This window comes from Quercus lobata, chromosome 6 (genome assembly GCF_001633185.2).
Source record: "Quercus lobata isolate SW786 chromosome 6, ValleyOak3.0 Primary Assembly, whole genome shotgun sequence".
Taxonomy (NCBI): Eukaryota; Viridiplantae; Streptophyta; class Magnoliopsida; order Fagales; family Fagaceae; genus Quercus; species Quercus lobata.
In genome coordinates, this window is record NC_044909.1 from 1917442 (window position 1) to 1937407 (window position 19966).

The 19966-nt window shown below is 36.0% G+C and overlaps 1 pseudogene; it reads left to right on the forward strand.

Annotated features, from left to right (window-relative positions):
• The first annotated feature begins 4881 nt into the window (after positions 1-4881).
• Positions 4882-11846, forward strand: LOC115994371 (annotated as a pseudogene).
• The last annotated feature ends 8120 nt before the right edge of the window (positions 11847-19966 follow it).

The following is a 19966-nucleotide window of genomic DNA, read 5'->3' on the forward strand; positions in this document are numbered from 1 at the left end:
GAGCATGAGCGACAGCTGAACTCCTATGAACTTCGTTCAAAGAACTAAAAAACAGATGAGGAAAACTAATAGACGCACCAGAAACAAAGGCATACAAAAACACTCATTACTCAAGAGGGATGGTGTAGAGATGAGAATAGGCCACAAAGAATGACACGCTATCCTAAAGAAAAGATAGGTAGTCTCAGTAAGCTCAGCGGACATGATCCGAGGATCAGAACCCCACTAGATAAAAGACCCAGTGATGTATGACATAACGTCATCAAGGGGTGGAGACTCCTTATAAGGATAGACAGGCTCCCTAATGACCGGAACCCCAAGAATTTCAGCCACTATCCTAGGGGTAATGGTGAACTCAACACCTCGTATCCAACTCCTAACAAGGGTGTTGGAATCATAGATGTAGCAAGAGAGGTTCGAGAAAAACTCTCTAATCAAGGCGGTCGGGGGTGGATGATCTACCTCCAACAGAGACAACCAGCCTCTACTCTCAAAGTTTGCCCTAATGGCAGGATCAAGCTCATCTAACACAATAGAACGCTCAGCCCAAATCTTTCTCTTACTGTTCAGCTTCTCATAAACCTCTCTACTTTTGTCATTCCGAAACAACTCACTCCTAGAGGGAGACTCAGAGGAAGTGGAGGGTGTCCTATGGGCTCTAGTCTTCCTAGGCATGGTGCTAGGATAAGGATAAAGACACAAAGCAGGACAAAACAAAACAAAACAAAAACAAAAAACAAGAAAGAAAAACCAAGGGCAGACTGTAAGTTAGCACAAAAAATATAGAACAAAAATCTATATGATGCATGAACAGTTAAATGTCATAATGCATGCTCTAATGCAGTGAAACTAAGTTCAATTTAAGTTCAAACTTACAAAATTGGCTTGAGCATAGAGTTTCTAACAAAAATCCCAAAATTTGAAAAACCACTTGTTCAATTTGTAAAAAAAATTGACCAATTGATCATCACACAAGTTAGAATACAAAATATAATGATCAATTACATCAATTTAACAAGTCAATTTCATCAATTAAACCCAATTTGAACAAAATCCCCAAATCGGGTAAATACAAGCCCTAGAATTTTCAATTTCCCACAAAACACCAAATTGATCAAATTAAACCATCAAGATCAAGTTTATAACATCCTAGAACAAAAACCATTGATCAATTTCAGAAAGTTTGGCTTGAATAATCAAAAATCTCAATTTTGCATAAGTCCAAAAATTTACCCAAAAACCATGAATTAATGCATGAAACATGAAATAAAATGCAAAAGGAAGGGTATAAAGGTCTTACCGGCCTTGGGAGAGGAAAACCTTGCAAAAAGAACGAAGGAAAATGAAAAAAATTTGATGGTAAGCCTTGTCCGATTCGGAGAGAGAGAGAGAAAAGTTTGAAAAACTTTTGAAAAGTGAGTTTGAACAAGTCAAACTCAGTTTTTAAAAAACCTGATTCACGATTTTCGATTGATCGAAAATCAGTTTCAATTGATCAAAACAGACAGAGGCTCCCTTACATTTTTAAAAACCAATTTCGATTGATCAAAAAACAGACTCGATCAATCGAAACAGACAAAGGCTCACAAAATTTTTTGAGAAAACACAGTTTTTTGAAAAAAAAACAAAACACAATTTAGAAACACCTCAAAGCATTGAAATTGATGAACAAAATGCATGAGTATGTGATGAAATGTTTTTCCAAAAAAAACAACAGTTTTAAACCCAGTTTTCCCAAAATTAAGATTTTCAAACATTCTCCATAAATTCTTAAGCATCAAATCTTTTTTGCATAAAAACTCAAAGTATTTGCAAACTTGGTTGGTCAGACCAAAGACACACACACTAACATGTACAATGTTTAGTAAAGAGTAACTTGTGTAGTGTGTGCAACTAGCAAAAGCTTGAGATACATGTGAGGTGATATGTGAATAGTAATCAACCACAAGGTCTAAAAAATTCATCACATAGGATTTGAAAAAGACTATCACCTAAAGAGTTACATCATATAACTCCCACATCTCCCAGATCATAAGCTTGCAATCATGTAAGTTTCTTGAATTTTGCCTCATATTGTACACACAAATTTTAATTGTTCAAAAACTTATTAAAAAGCCGGGATAATGTACACACCAATTTCATTTATTTGATTTAGCTTTAAGTCCAATAATGTACACACCAATTTTAACATTTAAACTGAGGCTACACCTTATATTCTTTTTGTGCATGTGCTACACTTTCTCAAGTACAAAATCTTACGATATGCACTAAGGTGTTCATGATTGGCTAGTGAACAGTGGTGAGATGGTTATTTATGCCTTTCTCAAAAGGTTCAAGTCCGACAGTCAAAAACATATGACTTCAAGATCAAGACAAAATGATCAAAACCATAAACATCTTTCCCAGATAACATGCACTACAAAGCTCAAACTAGTTAAGTGCAATAAAAGAAGCTCATCCAAGCTAAACAAGGTACATAAACATGTTATGTAAAGATAATACGGCCAATCCTTGATTATAAATCCTAGATGTGAAATACAAAACACAAAAATCTTTTTGGTTTTTAAAAAAAAATTATGACCAAAAACAAAAAGCACACATTATGCTAAATGAATAATACAAATGCAATGCATGACAGTGCTTAACTAAGCTATAGAGGGTACACAAAAAAGAAATATCAATTTCTTAATTAACCCATGAGTACATGTACAAACTAGTACATACATAAAATCAAAAATAGCTTAGCACTTATATAACACATACTATTCAAGTTTCTCCACAATGTCAAGCATATTCTAAATCAAGAGAGAGATATTATAACTCATGTAATCCTCAAGAAAAATAAAACAAAACACAAAATAAAATATTTTTGTCTTTTTGAAATTTTTCAATGTTTTTGGATTTTTTGAATAAACAAAACAACCTAAGAAAAAATAAAAGAACCAAAAACTAAAAGAAAACATGTCCACAATTAATTGAAAGAATTAAATTAGGGACAAGCCAGCAACACTCACCTTAAAAAATCTTTTCTCACCTATATAGCACGAGTCTTCGGCTTTGTACGTAAAAATCCATGCAAAGCAAAGTGTATTTGAGGGATTACACCAATCTTCTGAGAAAGACTAAAATCCTGCAAATTCCTTTCATAAGCCAACAAGCTCAAATTTTTCAAAAGAATATGAAACAATTTATATGGACTTATGGCAGGAGAAATATCATCACAAATCCTAGACTGAAACATAGAATGCTTAAATTTCAGTTTATGACAATTAGGACGAATGTGACCGGAGACACCACAAAAGTGACAAACGGGAACAAATTTAGGAACATCAGTATTCCTAACAACAAATCTAGTCTCAAATTTTGGTTTTTGCCTCAACAAAGAACAATTTGGTCTAATATGACCAACAACACCACAAAGGTGACAGGTAGGCACAAAAACAAATTTATTATGCTCTCTAACAGAAGGTTTAGACATAGGTTTAAAAACTTCAGCGTCTACATCAGAACTTTTACATTTGTCTAACCTAGTAAAATAAGTCTTTTCTTTATTATTCCTCTTAAAAGGAGAGATATAAACTTTCTCAGTTTTAGGCTTAAGAGAAACAAAAACACAACTGTTATCAGCAGGCTTGGTACTAGTTAAATTTTCAATTTTAGCTTTAGATTCAACTAACTCTTGTTCCAAGCTTTTCATCTTCTCATCTTGAGAGGAAATTTGATTTCTCAAAAATTCATTCTTTTTATTAGATTCATCTAATCTAACAACCAATTCCTCTTTTTCAAGATTAGCCAATTTTAACTCTTCCTTGAATTTCTTAACAATTTTCATAGATTTCAATAATTCCTTATGAAGAGTTTCACAGGCATTAATAAAATCAACAGAAGCATGAGCAGAAACATGATCAAAAGGACACTTCAAATTATCTATGACAACAGGGGTCAAGGATCAGCTCTTAGATCAAAAGATCTAAAACAAAAGAGCTACCTACTTTGATACCACTTGTTAGTTTTTAGACCCCTTAAAACACAATTGGATTAACCTAGTTAATTAGCCAAGTTATTACTTAGTCTAAATTCCAGATCTAAGTTATCACAATCAAACAATCATATCATGCATAGCAGCGGAAATAAAAATAACACAATGATATGATGACCCAGGAAACCACACCGGTAAAAACCTGGGGAGGATTTAGCCTAACTATCCTCAAGGTAAACTTAAATCCACTATGAAAGAATCGAAATTTTACAATAGGACTTAGACCACTAACATCCTATTGCTACCCACCAATAGAAACTTACTGACACGACCACGTGCAAGCTCTGAGACCACGGACTCCTTCTTTCTTGGATTCTCCAGCAAGTACAAGGACACCCGCTTGTGTTTCTTTAAGCTTCTTAGTGCAGCAACTGAATGATCATCAAGCTCTCAATCAAATCTCCATCTTGATAATCCTAAGCATGTGTGAAGGCAACCACCTCTAGATCTCACAAGAAATTCACACACATAGCAACTAGAGCAACCTCTAAAACGTGGCTAGGGTTTGCTTTTTATACTTAGGGCAAAACATAAAACCCTACACGTTTCAATAGGCTAGGGCTGAGTTGGAAAAATCTGCAAAAAAAAACATTCTGCCCGAGATTTGATCAATTAAGCCTGTTCTTCGATCAATCGAGCCAAGCCGAAAGTCACTAATACTTCTGCAGCCACTCAATTCCAACTTTACATACAATGCACACACTTTGAGCAAGTCTAAACACGACTAACAATTGTTTTGATCATGGTTTGCCAACATTACACATTAGAGTTCTAAATACATTAGCTCCTAAGTCTTTAGAACCTAACACATGCTATTCTCCTACCCATTCTTCACTACTTCTATGGCCAACGTATTCACCATTTTCATGTTTATATTCTTTCTATTAAGGATATCAAAAAGAATTCAAAGTACTACTAGTAAAAAGAGAGTTCCACCTGATGCTGGAAAAGCGTGGCCTTTGATTGGTCACCTCCACCTGTTATGAGGGTCACAACCGCCCCATATAACCTTGGGTGACATGGCTAATAAGTATGGACCAATCTTCACAATCTGGTTGGGGGTGCATAGAACCCTAGTAGTAAGTAGTTGGGAGATAGCTAAAGAGTGTTTTACCACCAATGACAAAGTCTTTGCAAACCGCCCAAAAGGTGTAGCTCTAGAAGTCTTGGGCTATAACTATGCCATGATTGGGTTAAGCCCTTACGGTCCCTTCTGGCGCCAAGTGAGAAAAATGGCCACGCTAGAGGTCCTCTCAAACCATCGCCTTGAGACACTCAAACACATTCTGGATGTCGAGGTAAATGATTCTATAAAAGAGATAAATAAGCTATTAGGCAAGAACAAGAAGGTGTTATTGGAGATGGAGAGATGGTTTGGGTACACAGTCTTAAACGTAATATGTAGGATGGTTGTAGGGAAGCGATTTGGTGGGGCTACGACCAAGGATGAGAATGAAGGGAATGATCAATGTCGAATGGCATTGAGAGAGTTTTTCAATTTGAGTGGAACATTTGTGGTATTAGATGCACTTCCTTATCTAAAGTGGTTGGACATAGGAGGGTATGAGAAAGCTATGAAGAAGACAGCAAAAGAATTGGATCATATGGCTAGAGGATGGCTAGAAGAACATAAGCAGAAGAAATTTTGTGGTGGGATGAAGGAACACCAAGATTTTATGGATGTATTGCTATCCATTGTCACTGACAATGATGAGACTTTTGGTTATGATCTAGATACAATAGTCAAGGCTACAAGCATGGTAAGTTTTTCATAATCCTATTAATTCAGCTACATATATACACTACCAAAATCTCATTTGCTACAATGCTACATATATTGAATATTGCCATCATTACTATTTGTTATTGTTACTGTAAAAACTGTTGCGTGATTGTAAGTGATGAGTGAATGATGAATAGAAGCATAAAAGAGAGAGTACACATGAAAGTTTACATGGTTCAGCCTAATGGCCTACGTCCATAGTATAAAAGCCCTTGACGCCTACATATTTAGGATTTTTAATGTAATCTAAATCTTGCAACTACTAAATTTGATAATTGGTCCAAGGTTAGAAAGCTTAAAACCTTAGCTGACCATCTAATCCTCCATTTTCTGTTATGTCACATTTGTAGACCCTTATTGTAGCAGGTTCAAACACATCAACAATAACATTGACATAGGCTCTTGCTTTAGTTCTCAACAATTGTGAAGCCTTAATGAAAGCCCAAGAAGAATTAGACATCCAGATTGGTAGAGAAAGGCAAGTGAAGGCATCTGACCTAAAAAATTTGGTCTATCTTCAGGCTATCCTCAAAGAAACAATGTGTTTACATCCTCCTTGTTAACAATATAAAGTGTGAGAAAGACTGAATAGTCTATATATTAATGTGTGTATAATAATGTACAATAGAGAGCCTTATATAGGCTAGGTATGTGTGCAGTACAAATAAAAGGAGTAAACTACAAGTACAGTATACTGGGCTAAGTCCAATGGGCTAAACTAGTCTAAGCTATACACTAACATCCCCCCTCAAACTCGAGGTGGCAAGGAGGAAGCCAACTGGAGTTTGGATATAAGATCTCGAAGACGACCAGGCGGGTGAGTCTTCGTAAAGATATCAGCAGGCTGGTCAACAGAGGAGATGGAGAACAACTTGAGATTTCCTTTCTTGAGATGCTGGTGAGTGATGTGGCAGTCGATCTCAATATATATGCTTGGTGCATTCGTGGAAGACATCATTATGAGCAATGTAGATAGCACTACGATTGTCACAATAAAGAGGAATGGCAGTGGGTTGTGGAGCATCCATGTCAGCCAAGAGCCAGCAAAGCCAAACAAGCTCACAAGTGGTGTCGGCAAGGGCACGATACTAAGCCTCAGTACTGGAATGGGAAACCACATCCTGCTTCTTGCTGCACCATGAGACAAGAGAAGTACCTAACAGGAAACAGAAACCTGTGATAGAGCATCGATCAGTCGGATCACCTGCCCAGTCAGCATCTGAATAAGTATGAAACTCAAGAGAAGATCGAGAGGAGTAATGCAGACCATGATAAAGTGTGCCTTTGACATATCGGAGAATCCAAAGAACAGTAGCATAGTGGACAGAACGAGGTGCATCCATGAACTTACTAACCATACCCACAGCATGTGCAATATCCGGACGAGTAACAGTGAGATAGATCAAACTGCCAACCAACTGACGATAGCGAGTAGTATCGGATATAGGTTCATCGTCCAAGAGTGTGAGCTTTGCATTGAATTCTAAAGGAGTGGAAATAGTCTTGTTATCAGTGACACCGGCTTTGGAGAGAAGATCAGAAGCATATTTGGCCTGGGAAAGATAGTATCCATCAGAGGATAAGGTAACCTCAAGCCCAAGAAAATAGCTGAGAATGCCCAGATCTTTCATCTCAAAATGCTAACTAAGAAAGTGCTGAAGAGAGCAGATACCTACAGAATCATCTCCAGTAATAATCATATCACCAACATAAAGAAGAATAAGAGTGATACCAGTAGAGGATCTTCGAACAAAGAGATCAGTGTCATGAGGACTCGAAGTGAAACCCTGCTGAGTAACAACTGAGCTAAACTTTTCAAACCAAACTCAAGGAGCCTGCTTGAGGCCATAAAGAGTACGGCGAAGGCGGCAAACTTAACTGCCTGAGTATGGATAGCTAAGGGGTGGTTGCATGTACACTTCTTCACGGAGGTCTCCATTGAGGAAAGCATTCTTCACATCCATTTGATAAAGAGGCCAATGGAGAACAGCAGCCACAGGAATGAGACATCTAACAGATGTAAGGCGAGCAACAGGAGCAAATGTTTCCTCATAGTCAATACCATACTCCTGAGTAAAGCCCTTGGCAACTAGGCGAGCCTTGTATCGTTCAACAGATCCATCAACCTTGGTCTTGATCTTGTAAACCCACCTACAACCTACTACAGACTGACCAGGAGGCAAATCAACCATATCCCAAGTGTGATTCTTATGAAGAGCATCTAGTTCTTCGTTCATAGCTTACTGCCAAAGAGGGTCAGTATGGGCCTCACGATAGGTGTGAGGTTCATAGAGGGTGGCAAGAGCAAAAGAGCAATGATAATTAGTGAGATAAGGTGGAGGAATTCTTACTCGAGTGGAACGACGAAGTTCAGGACCAACAGGAGACTCAGGAGAGGGTGGTGCCACAGGATCCAAGACAAGCGGGTCATATGCCAGAAACAGAACCAGAGATGAGTCGTCTGGAGAGGCAGCCGATGTTGAAGAATCCTCCACAAGTTCAGGATAGAAAGGGAGGAAAAGATCAGTAAAAATGGGAGACTCTGAGGAAGAAGATGCAGGAAACTGCTGAAGACTCGTGAAAGGACGATGTTTCCAAAACTCAAATGACGGGAGACACGAAGGCGATGAGAAATGGGATCATAGCAACGAAACCCCTTTTGAGACACACCATAACCAAGAAAACAACAAAGACAAGTACGAGGTTAGAGCTTTGTTCATTCATGAGGAGGAAGAGAGACAAAGCAAGCACAACCAAAAACCCGAAGAGAGGAGTAGTCAGGAATTTGACCATAGAGAAGCTCAAATGGTGATTTGTTGTGTGTAGACAACATCAAGAATGTGACGATGTTTTCGTTCTGCACGACCATTTTGTTGAAAGGTGTAAGGACAAGACCGCTGAGGAAGAGTACCATGACTGTCTAAAAGGATAGGAAAGATTTATCATTATATTTTTTAGCATTATTTGATCGAAAGACTTTAACGGTGCGATTGAACTGTGTTTCAATCATTTTATAAAAAGTTTGATAAATAGACATAAGTTCAGACCCATGGTGAAGCAGATAAATCCAAGTATATCGAGAAAAATCATCCACAAATATGACAAAATATTTAGATCCCCCCCTCAGTGGGAACAGGTGCAGGACCCCAAATATCAGAATGTATAAGATCAAAAGGGGCAGAAGAAAAGGAGTCACTTTTATTAAAGGGCAATTTTGTTTGTTTGCCAAAATGACAAGAAGTACAATCAAATTTTTGAAACTGAACTGAACCTAAATGACCTTGAGAAGCTAACAACTGAAGACGAGATAGGGATGGATGACCAAGACGAGCATTCCATAGATCAGGTGAGGAGGTGGCAGTGGTAGCAGCTGCAAAAACAACTTGTGAAGGAATCTTCAAATCATGAACCTCAAACATGCGACCAACCTTACGGCCTATCCCAAGCACTTGATCCGTCCGGGGATCCTGCACATCCACACCATGATTAGTAAATAGAAGATCTACGACTAATTTGCAAAGTTGACCAACAGAAAGCAAATTGAGGGATAACTTTGGAATATGAAAAGTGTCACTAAGGGATAAACAAGGAGAAGAGATTGTTCCTTTATGACTAACAGGCATAGGAGTTCCATCAGCAATGTAAATGGTGATTGAATGTTCTAAAGGTGCCTTATCAGAAAATTGGGATTCATCAGGAGTCATATGGTTACAACATGCAGTATCAAAAAACCAAGATTGTTTACCTGAGGTGACAGAAAGGGCAGTGGAAGTGCGGGATAAAACCTGTTAAATAACTGTCTTAATATCAGCCGTAGTAAGTGAGGAAGCCAAAGATGGACCTATAGGAACCGATGGATCTAAAGGACATACAGCAGCTGCCTGAGGAAGAGAAGCTTTATTCTGCTCTTGCACAAATTTCTGTAGTTTGCGACAAACAAAGATGTCATGGCCTTTGGCATGGCAAAACTTGTAGTGAGTACCTTTGGAAGACTGAGAGGTGGGACGCTTGGAGTTTATTCGTGGAGGAGCAGTGAATGCAACAATAGGAAGCTGTGGTGAGGGTGTAGCCAATACATGATCAGATGATGTCATGTGATAAGTAGGCCAACGATTCTCCTCAGAAATGAGCTCCTTTACTGAAGCATCAAGAGAAGGAGTAGAAGACCGGCTAAGCAGAGAAGCCCTAGTAGGCTCAAAATCCTCATGTAAACCCATCATGAAGTGCATAAATTTACGGCGATCCCGATATTTGACAAAGAGCTCAATATCCTTAGAACACACCAATAGAGGATCTACAGTAGAGAGTTGTTCCCACATAGTAGAAGTCTGAGAATAAAAATCAGAAATAAACTGACCTGTCTCTTGGCGCATTTGATAAAGCTTTGATTCAATGTGAAACTCCAAGCTTAAATCATTAGTGCAATTATAGCAATCAGCCAAAAATTTCCAAGCAGCCTCAGCAGTTTCAAGACGAGGAAGAATATTATGAATGGAGGGAATAGAGGTATTGATAAACCAAGACAAGATCTTACTCTAAATACTCTCTCATTCCTCTAGACGTTCTTCATAATCATCTGTTGTAACAGCAGTCTTGGAAAACTCTTCAGCAGCTGTGGCTTTGGACTTAGGGTTTGGTACTGGCTTAGGAATTGAACCAGTCACATATCTCCACAGTTTACAACCCTTGAGAAAGACAGTCATATTCTAAGACCATGCATGATAGCTAGTAGGACCATCCAACATGTTGGTGATAGGACGTATGATATCTCGTTCACTTTATTGAGCCATAATGAAGAAAATGACAAAAAATTAAATTTTAGAGACCTCAAATGCAGAAACGGAGTCCAAAATCAGAATCTACGCGAAAAACTGAGCAAGACAGGTCCTGTTGAAAATTTTTGACTTGGTCAAAGTCAACAGTCAACGGTCAAAGTCAACAGTCAACGGTCTAGTCAAGTCAACGGTCAACAGATGATGTGTGCTGACGTGGAATTATAACGTCACCCTAGGGCTGACGTGGCAGTTCGTGAAATGGAGTAGGCGCATGGGCGCGTGTGAGCGCGTGGAGGCGCGTGAAGGCCGTGTGTCCTAGCGCGTGCGGCGCGTGAGAGATACTGACGGCGCGTGGCAGTGCGTGGAGTGCATGATCGTGAGGCAGAATCTTCAGACGGCGCGTGTGAGGTGTTTTCTGGCCGTTCTTGGTTGGGTTTTGCTCGGGATTGTCTGTTCTGTCACTCAATGCCTTTGCTTTGATAGTTGGATGAGCGGAACAATGAGATCCGAAAGTTGCTGGGACTGTGGGCGTGACGGCGGTGACTCGCTTCTAACAGTGACTACTGGATGAAGTTGAGGGCAACGGAAGAATGCCGGAGATGTCCACAGGAACCAGAAAGTCAAAGGAATGGCTCTAATACCATGTTAACAATATAAAGTGTGAGAAAAACTGAATAGTCTGTATATTGATGTGTGTATAATAATGTACAATAGAGAGCCTTATATAAACTAGGTATGTGTGCAATACAAGTAAAAGGAGTAAACTACAAGTACAGTATACTAGGTTAAGCCCAATGGGCTAAACTAGTCTAAGCTATACACTAACACTCCTAATCCATTTTTAGTGCCACACGAGTCTATGGAAGACTGTACTTTAGTAGGCTACCACGTTCCAGCAAGCACAAGACTCCTTGTTAATCTTCCAAAACTTCAACAAGTCCCAAACGTGTGGGAAAATCCTAGTGAATTTCAGCTAGAAAGATTTCTTACAACCCACAAGCATGTTGACATTAGGGGCAATAATTTTGAATTGTTACCATTTGGTAGTGGTAGAAGAATGTGCCCTGGTATTTCATTTTCCCTACAAGTTACACAACTCACACTTGCTACCTTGTTGCATAATTTTGAAATTGCAAGCCCTTTGAATAAACCTGTGGACATGACAGAGAAAGTCAGGCTTACCAACCAGAAAGCCACCCCACTTGAAGTCCATCTCACTCCACGCTTGCATGCTCAAGTATATGCATAATTTGACTTGGTATCATTTGATAAATCAGTATCTGTTATGATGTAATAATAGGCTATTTAATTTTCAAGTGAGCATACGAGAGCCAACCATTGGAAAATTAAAAGTTACTTGGAAAGTGGTTTTTGATAATTTATCGAATTATCAAATAATAAGCTGTATTTGTCCTGTGAGTTGTGTTTTTTTTTTACTATCTTTGAAAATAAGCTTTGTATTCATTATGTCTTGTAATTTGTACGTGTCTTGTGAGTTAAGTTTTTAACTATTATAGTACTATCTCTTACGGAGAATACAAAAGTATGATCATGACATTTCTTATTGAATACATTGCTTTATCTTGATAAATTTGAAAATATCTACCAAATCAGAATGTACCTTGTAGGAGGCAAAACATTAATTAAGCTAATTATAATACGCCACATCAAAAATTAGTGACAAATTCCAAATTTATGCATCATTAAATTAATTAAATCAAATCATGACATGTGTCATCTAAGATGATATCACATTAGCAAATTAAAATTTGTCATATGTCATTTGATCCATAAAATAAAGATAAATTTTCTATCATAATTGATGGATAATTATCTTTATTAAAATAAATAAATAAGATAAAGATAATTATCTACAAGTAACAAATTATGGTGAGACTCTTTGTTGATTATTATCTTTATCAAAATAGAAACTATATCAAAACAAATAAATAGAAATAATTATCTATAAGCAACAAGTTTTGGTGAGATTCTTTTAAATCAATCAGAGTCTACTACTTATCTTTGAGATCAATTCAAAATGAGACTTCTCCTCTAAAACCACTATGTATAGAGGACACCCATTCTCATTCTCCACCAACTTTTCAAGATGTCAAAACTCTGGAGAAATTCTGCCAAGAACGCCCAATGAACATTCAAAGAAATTAATTTGAATCCTTCTTCCAAGATTTTAAGTTCTATTGGAATCAAGATCAAAAGCCTTCATAAACTTCAAAAAGCTCTCAATCATTTAAGTTCAATGAATCAAACCTTTAAAGCCCCGAGGAACTTCAACCCAAAATCCTTCAAATTCAAAGAATCTTCAAAAAACTTGAAGAACATTCAAAGAACTTGAAGAACAAAAAATCTCTAACAAGCTCAAAGCTAGAAATTTATTGTGAATATTGTTTGATCCATCTTCCAACCAAAGTGAAGAAGATTCCGTGTTAGAGTCAAGATTACAAAGAAGATAGAATCAGAAGATTCTACCTTATTAAAAGGATCAAAAACAAAGAATTGTATTCACTATTCAATCAATACAAATTATATTTGTGTTTACATACCTATATAAAAAAACAAAATCTTCTATATGCAACATTATAATTTTTTTTTTAATAATTAATTAAAATCCAATTGCAAAAACCAAAATATGTCACTTCCGATTATTTTTGTTTAACTAATTATTATTTTTGTCTGATTAAGTGCCACTATAGAATACTTTAAAAACAACTACTCTGAATACTTTTCCCACCAAAACCATAAATTTCTTCATCCAAAAGGATCCACACAAAAAAGACCTCATCAAAACCGCATAGTTCAACATCTAAACAGATTACTATCAACAATATTAACAAAAATAAAATAAAATAAAATCACTTACCGACCAACAGCTTTTGAGTGTGACTCTACTCTATTAGTAGAAAAAAAAAATCTCAAAGCTAAAATTTATCTAAAAAAATAATCACCCAAATAATTGAACAAAACAAAAGATTTAGCCTTTTGAGAGAGATAGACTAACATTTAGATAACAAGGTCATAGGCAAAAAAAAAATTGTTGCCTTAAGGTATGACATAACATCTATCAAAAATAAAAAAAAGCCAAGTCTTCAACTTATGGTAAAAAAAATTAAATTGAAAATGAAAGGAAAAAAATTTGTAGATTACTTTATAGCATCTTTTTGTTAAGGACTTTTATAGTATGAAATTTTAGCTTTACAAACTTGATCTAACATCTAGGACTTTATAACGTATAGAGGCGCTCTCTTCTACTCTAAGAGAGATAAAAATGGACCGAATTGACCAAAGTGGACTAAAATGGATGGAATGGACCTAATGGGATTGAAATGAACCGAATGTGACCAAACTGGACCAAAGTGGACCAAGTAAACCGAATGGGAACAAAGTGAGGAGATTTTGGCATTTTACCCTTAATTTTTAAAAAAATTGGCAATATACCCCTGTTTGCAAACTATATAGGGGCGTGCCCCTGTTTCGATACTCAATTACCCTAAAATCGAATTCAATTAAAAACTCGATTTGTAGAAAATCGAGTTATGCCCGATCAAACTTAAAAAAAATAATAAATAATAAATAAAAATTTGCATCGAACTCGAGTTTCAGGAAATCGAGTTCCATGCAAAAAAAAATTTATAAGTGTGATTGGCCCATATTCAAGGAGCCCTATAGTGACGTTTTAAAACCCTATAGCGGCGTTTTTCTACAAATTTTTTTATTAGTGTAATTGCTCCATATTTAGGGTGCCCTATAGTGGCGTTTTTAAGCCCTATAGTGACGTTTTAAAGCCCTATAGTGGCGTTTTTCGGCAAATTTTTTTTATAAGTCCCCATACCAGATTCAAGGAGCCCTATAGTAGCGTTTTTAAGCTCTATAGTGACGTTTTGGAACTCGACTTTCCTAAAATTGAGTTCAATGCATTTTTTTTTTTTTTTTAGTTTTATTGGGCATAACTCGATTTTCTACGAATCGAGTATTTCATTGAAACTCGATTTTAAGGTAATCGAGTATCGAAACAGGGGCATATCCCTATATAGTTTCAAAATAGGAGCATATTGCTAATTTTTTTTAAAATTAAGGGCAAAAGGCTAGAATCTCCAACAAAGTGAACCGAAATGCTACGCTCATGTGGCTCAATAGGAGTGTAGTAACAATAGATGTTAAATTTCAATTTTTAGATATTATATAGATTTAGATAGAAGATTTTTAAGAACTTGTAAACTTGTTAGGAATTGAATTAACTATGAGGGTGGTTATGTTTTTAAGATTATATGTATATATATGGAGGAGAAGTGGAACTTCAAATCAAGACTATTTATTTGAGTATTATCATTTGGTTGAGCATAACTCTTAGTTATTACTGTCTTTCTCTTTTTATGCCTATATGGATTTCTTAATTATTTCTTCGTATCAAAGTTGAGTGTAACGCTCTTGGTGTAGCTTCTTTATGTACTTCTTTCCATGGTAGCAGGAAGGAAAATATATCCACTTCTACAACTATATAAAAAGAGCCAATGCGCTTATCTACAGTAATTTTGGATTATTCAAGTGTTGTGCCAAAACGGTGTATTTGGGTGAGAAAAAGGAAAAACTTTAAATGGTGCATTTTGCTGAGAATTTTTTTTTTTCCAAAACAAAGGTGATGAGGTAGAGTGAAACGAGCAGAGGAGTCGGTGAGAGAGAGACTATGGAAATCACTAGGCCTCTCTCCCTCATGTTAGATTACAGACCTCTATTAAGGGAAAAATTAATTTCTTTCTCACATTCTTTGCTTAGTTGATTGAATTTTCGGATTTTTATGAGTTTTTCCTTGTTGGTTGCTCTACTTGCGGTGTTGGATCATGAAGATTTTGGATTTGGGGACACAAATGGAGGAAGAGAAGGATGCTTTTTGGGGCTTATAATTGGCATTTATAAGAGTCTATCTGAGTGTTTTCCAAGCTCAAGCCAAGTCTTCTATAATCTTTTTCATTCTTATAATCTAAATTTCTAACTTTATCTGTGTTTGAAATAGCTATGTAAAAGTAAATTTCTTTGTGGGTTTGTCTCATATTTTACATACCCAGTTAGGTTTGGCCTTGTAGCACTCACCATTTGTTATTTCTCATATCCTCAATAGGATGCTTGATAATTACTGATAAAAAGTCCATTTGCTAATATATAGCAGATTCAATAGTTGAACCATTAATAGGTGAAGCAAAATGCAATATTCCGCTATCATGTATATGCCCAACATCAAAACGCACCCATATCTTTAAAGATAAGGCAGTATTGAAATATAATCTTACAAAGAATGTAAAGTAAAAATGCACACATAAAGAAAGATGATCAGGTGATACTAGAAAGGGACAAGTGAAATAACACTAAACAAATGAAAAGTTTCTTTTTTTTCCCCTGAAAGTTCTGAAATGAACATAATTCTATAACTTTTTGTCCTACTTTTTCTCCTGGCCTTGGAACCTGATACAACATAAAGGGAAAGAAGCCATTACTTCATTCTTAACTCAAGCATAAACCAAAAAAAAATAAAAGTTACAAAGCAAGGAGAGAACATGGAAGATTAAATGTTGTATATGTGACAATAGTTCTACTTATAATTATTGGCTAAACAAATCATTTAAAAAAAAATACTTTACATCCAATCTAAGTTACTTGGATAATTAAATTACATTCATATTTAGATTGCAATAATCAAGGAGACAACTATCTTAATTGATAGCCTTGGTAGTCAACAATTGAAAAAGTTGACTGGCTTTAGTGAAACCTTGGACAACAGAGAAAATAGGAGAAGAGATTTTTTACGATTTTTCAAGAGAAAAAAGGAAGTTCCACATCCTTCTTCAGCATGATTTCCAAACCTTGGCGGTGTGTTTTTCTAATGCAATATGCACTACTTCACACTTTTTCCAAGGTATAGGTTTTACTTCTTGTGCTTGATGGATTTAATTTTATAGGTTTGTTCAATTTAAGTTTATCCGATTTCTACACATGTTATTTTAATTTCATTATGTGATTGTCTCAGTTAGCGAAACTGTATGTGTTTGCCTTTTCTATTTCTATTTCTTTTCTTTCTTTCTTTTTTTTTTTTTTTTTTTTAATTTTTATGTTGTAGTCATTGGTGGAAAGTTAGAGTAGTTATATAAGAGCATTCTCATCAAGAATGCTAAATATTTTAGCATTTACCACTTCAAAATCCTACTTTATCAATTTTAACATACCATTTTACAATCCACCAAACATCAAATATTCTATTTTTTTTACAACTTCATTTAAATAATATTATTTTTATTTTACCACTTTCTCTCTCTTTCCACCACTTTCTTCTCAATGGCTAGCCACTGTCAGCCACCACCACCATAAACCATCAACATTCAACAGCAAACCCAGACCCATGGCCAACCCACTGCCACCACAATCAGCATCCATCCAAAAATCAACCCCATAACCAAAAAAAAACTTGAGAGAGAGAAGCCTCACCATGAGAGGAAGAGAGGGAAGCGGAGGATAGAGCTGCGAACAAAACTCACAAACCCAAGACCCACGGCAAGCAAAACCCATCAAACCCAAGACCCACGCCTCAGCCACAGCAACCCACCTTAGTCACCACCCACCCACCCACCCACCTTATTCTCAACCCCAACCAAAACCCACCACCCTGATCTCAACCCCAGTCACGCCGATGATCCACGAACGCAGACCCACGAACTCAAACCCATGAACCTAGACCCACAATCCCAGACCCATGAACTCAGACCCACAAAATCGTCAGAGCACATCAAACCACAACCCACGACCATCAGCGGAGCACAATCATCGATAGAGCACACTCATCGGCGAACCACATCGACAAAGCACAGAGAGAGAAAAGAGAAAGATAGAAGAGAGAGAGCCTAAGGTGAATAAAAAATAATTTTTGTTTTACAATTGTAGCTACAATGCGGTCTCAAATATGAGATTGCACTGTAGCTTAAATCTTAAGCAGTTTTAATGGAGTGGTGTTTTTATCTCAAAAATGCTAAAAAAAATAGCATTTTTAGCATTTGAGAGGTTTAATGTGAATGCTCTAAGGTCTTCTACTTGTTAGCTAGAAAACAATGATTTACTAGGTTTTAATTTTCTACACCTATAATCTTATCTAATGGAAACTTTGAATACCCATATATGTCTTTCGTTATCTTGTTCTTTTTTATTCATTTTCTCATGTATAAAGGAGTTCATTAAGAACTAAGTAAGCTAAACATCATAGTTAGATAAGATAACGAAGGAAGTATTAATAACAAAATCTTGATTGTGAATGGTTGCAAGTGTTTGATGAAAAGTTTCAATTGCAACATATGACATCGCACATTTCAAAATGTTATCTATCATGAAAATGTCATAGCAAAACTTAGTTGCTTACTATTAGAAGTTGATGATATTCGTTATCATTCTTAAAATCTATTAGTCAATGGATCTTGCCTTTAACAAAGGGGTTCTAAGGGACTATCATAGTAAAATAAATATTCATTTGTTAATTTTCTACTCTAAGTTTTTATGTAATCAATATTCTTATAAAGGAGATTAGTATTATATGACATACTTTTTTTAGTAAATTGTTTTCATACTTCTTCAAATAGAAGCTCTATCTTAATTTTTCACTCAATGGCCAACCAAACTAGTATATATATACGGGTATAGTAGCTAGAGAGATGAAGTCCATTGCTGCCCAACCCACCACACAAAAATCTTCAACAAATATACAGGGGCGGAACCAGAAATTTTGGTTTGGGGGGCCAAGTTGTGATGTTAATATATTAGTTAAGACAAACCTCTACACACACACATATAAAAATTAATTTACTAAGAGAATTTATCATCTTCTAAATTTTAATGAGCATACAAAAGTCATGTATTTCTTCTATTAGACATGTACAAAAATTTATCATTTTTTACATTGTTTAATTTGTTAAACCTCTTAAATTATATGATTTTAATATAATTTCTCTTTCTTTTAAGAACACCATTGAAATGACTCAAAGTTTGGGAGGGCCAACTTCAATTTTTACATGCTACATTTTTTAAAATGTAGATAATATAAATACTATAAAATAATTTTTTAAAACTTTGGGGGGGGGGGGGGGGCCTTGGCCCCTCCACCCTTGTGTGTGGCTCCGCCACTACAAGTATGGCCCCCAATACTGCCTAACAACCTTCATCATCGTTACTATTTATGGTCAATGGTGGTGATTTTTTGGTAAAAAATATATGTAGTCCAAACTTATAAATTTAAAATGAAAAAAGATGTTCTCAACAAAAAAAAAAAAAAAAAAAAAAAAGACAAAGAGGTTAAGGCAGGATAAAATATTTGGCTACTAAGATCGGCTCAACAACTTTGAGGCGTAATTTTCAAATTCGGACCGTTCAATGAAGCATAAAAAGGAAAAAGTTAAGGTTTTTTTAGGTTGGACTAAGATTTAACCGTGATGACATCATAATTAATTTAATAATTATTTAAAATATTTTAAATTAATAAAAGTAGAAAAATGAACTAAAATATTCCAAATTAATATAAAGATCTATTTTTCAAATGTCTTTTTTCTATCATAACTTTCATAAGGTAGCTAAAAAATATTAAATTCTACACAAACCTAAATAATTTTTTTGTTAAAGTGCAATATTTTGCTCTTTTAATATTTTTATGAGAGCTTATGTTTGTCGGGGACGTTTTGCGACAATGACCAAAAATGTGAAAACGGCCCAAATCTCCCCTTGGGTTCTTTAGAAGTGTTTGTTTATGGAGAATCAAGCCCAAAATTCATAATGTATAAAAAACAAAGGCTAATGGTGCTTTGACAAGAGAGAATCAAAATGCTTACAACAAAAGTTCAGAAAAAGCATAAAAACATAACAAGTTTGAAATTTCGACCCACAGTTACACAGAAGAGGAAATTGAGGGAGGTCGTGAGGAAGAGAGGGAAGGTTCCCCTATACCCATATTTCCACCCCTAAGGTTTAGAATTCTGAGATTATTGACTGGCTGAAAGGGTTTTTGCTCTGAAGTTTCAGGTCATAGGTAGAACATGGCTCTCTATTTTGAATCTGATTTGGGCCTTTTGTATTGAACTTGGGATGCTCTAAGTGACTGGTTTATGGTCAATAGAAGAGGCTTTGAACCCCAAGGTCTCAATCAAAGAGGTTATGGTTAGATTTGCTTTAATTGGGTAAGAGAGTTGGCTTGCTTTTTACAAGATTTTGGAAATAAAGTGGCTGACTCCATTAGCCATTCTTTCCTTGTCATTGTAGGCTTTTGATAGCTGCATTTGGGTGGCTGAGTGGGCTAGGTTGTTCAACCTTTTTCTTAGGGTCAATTGTGTTTTG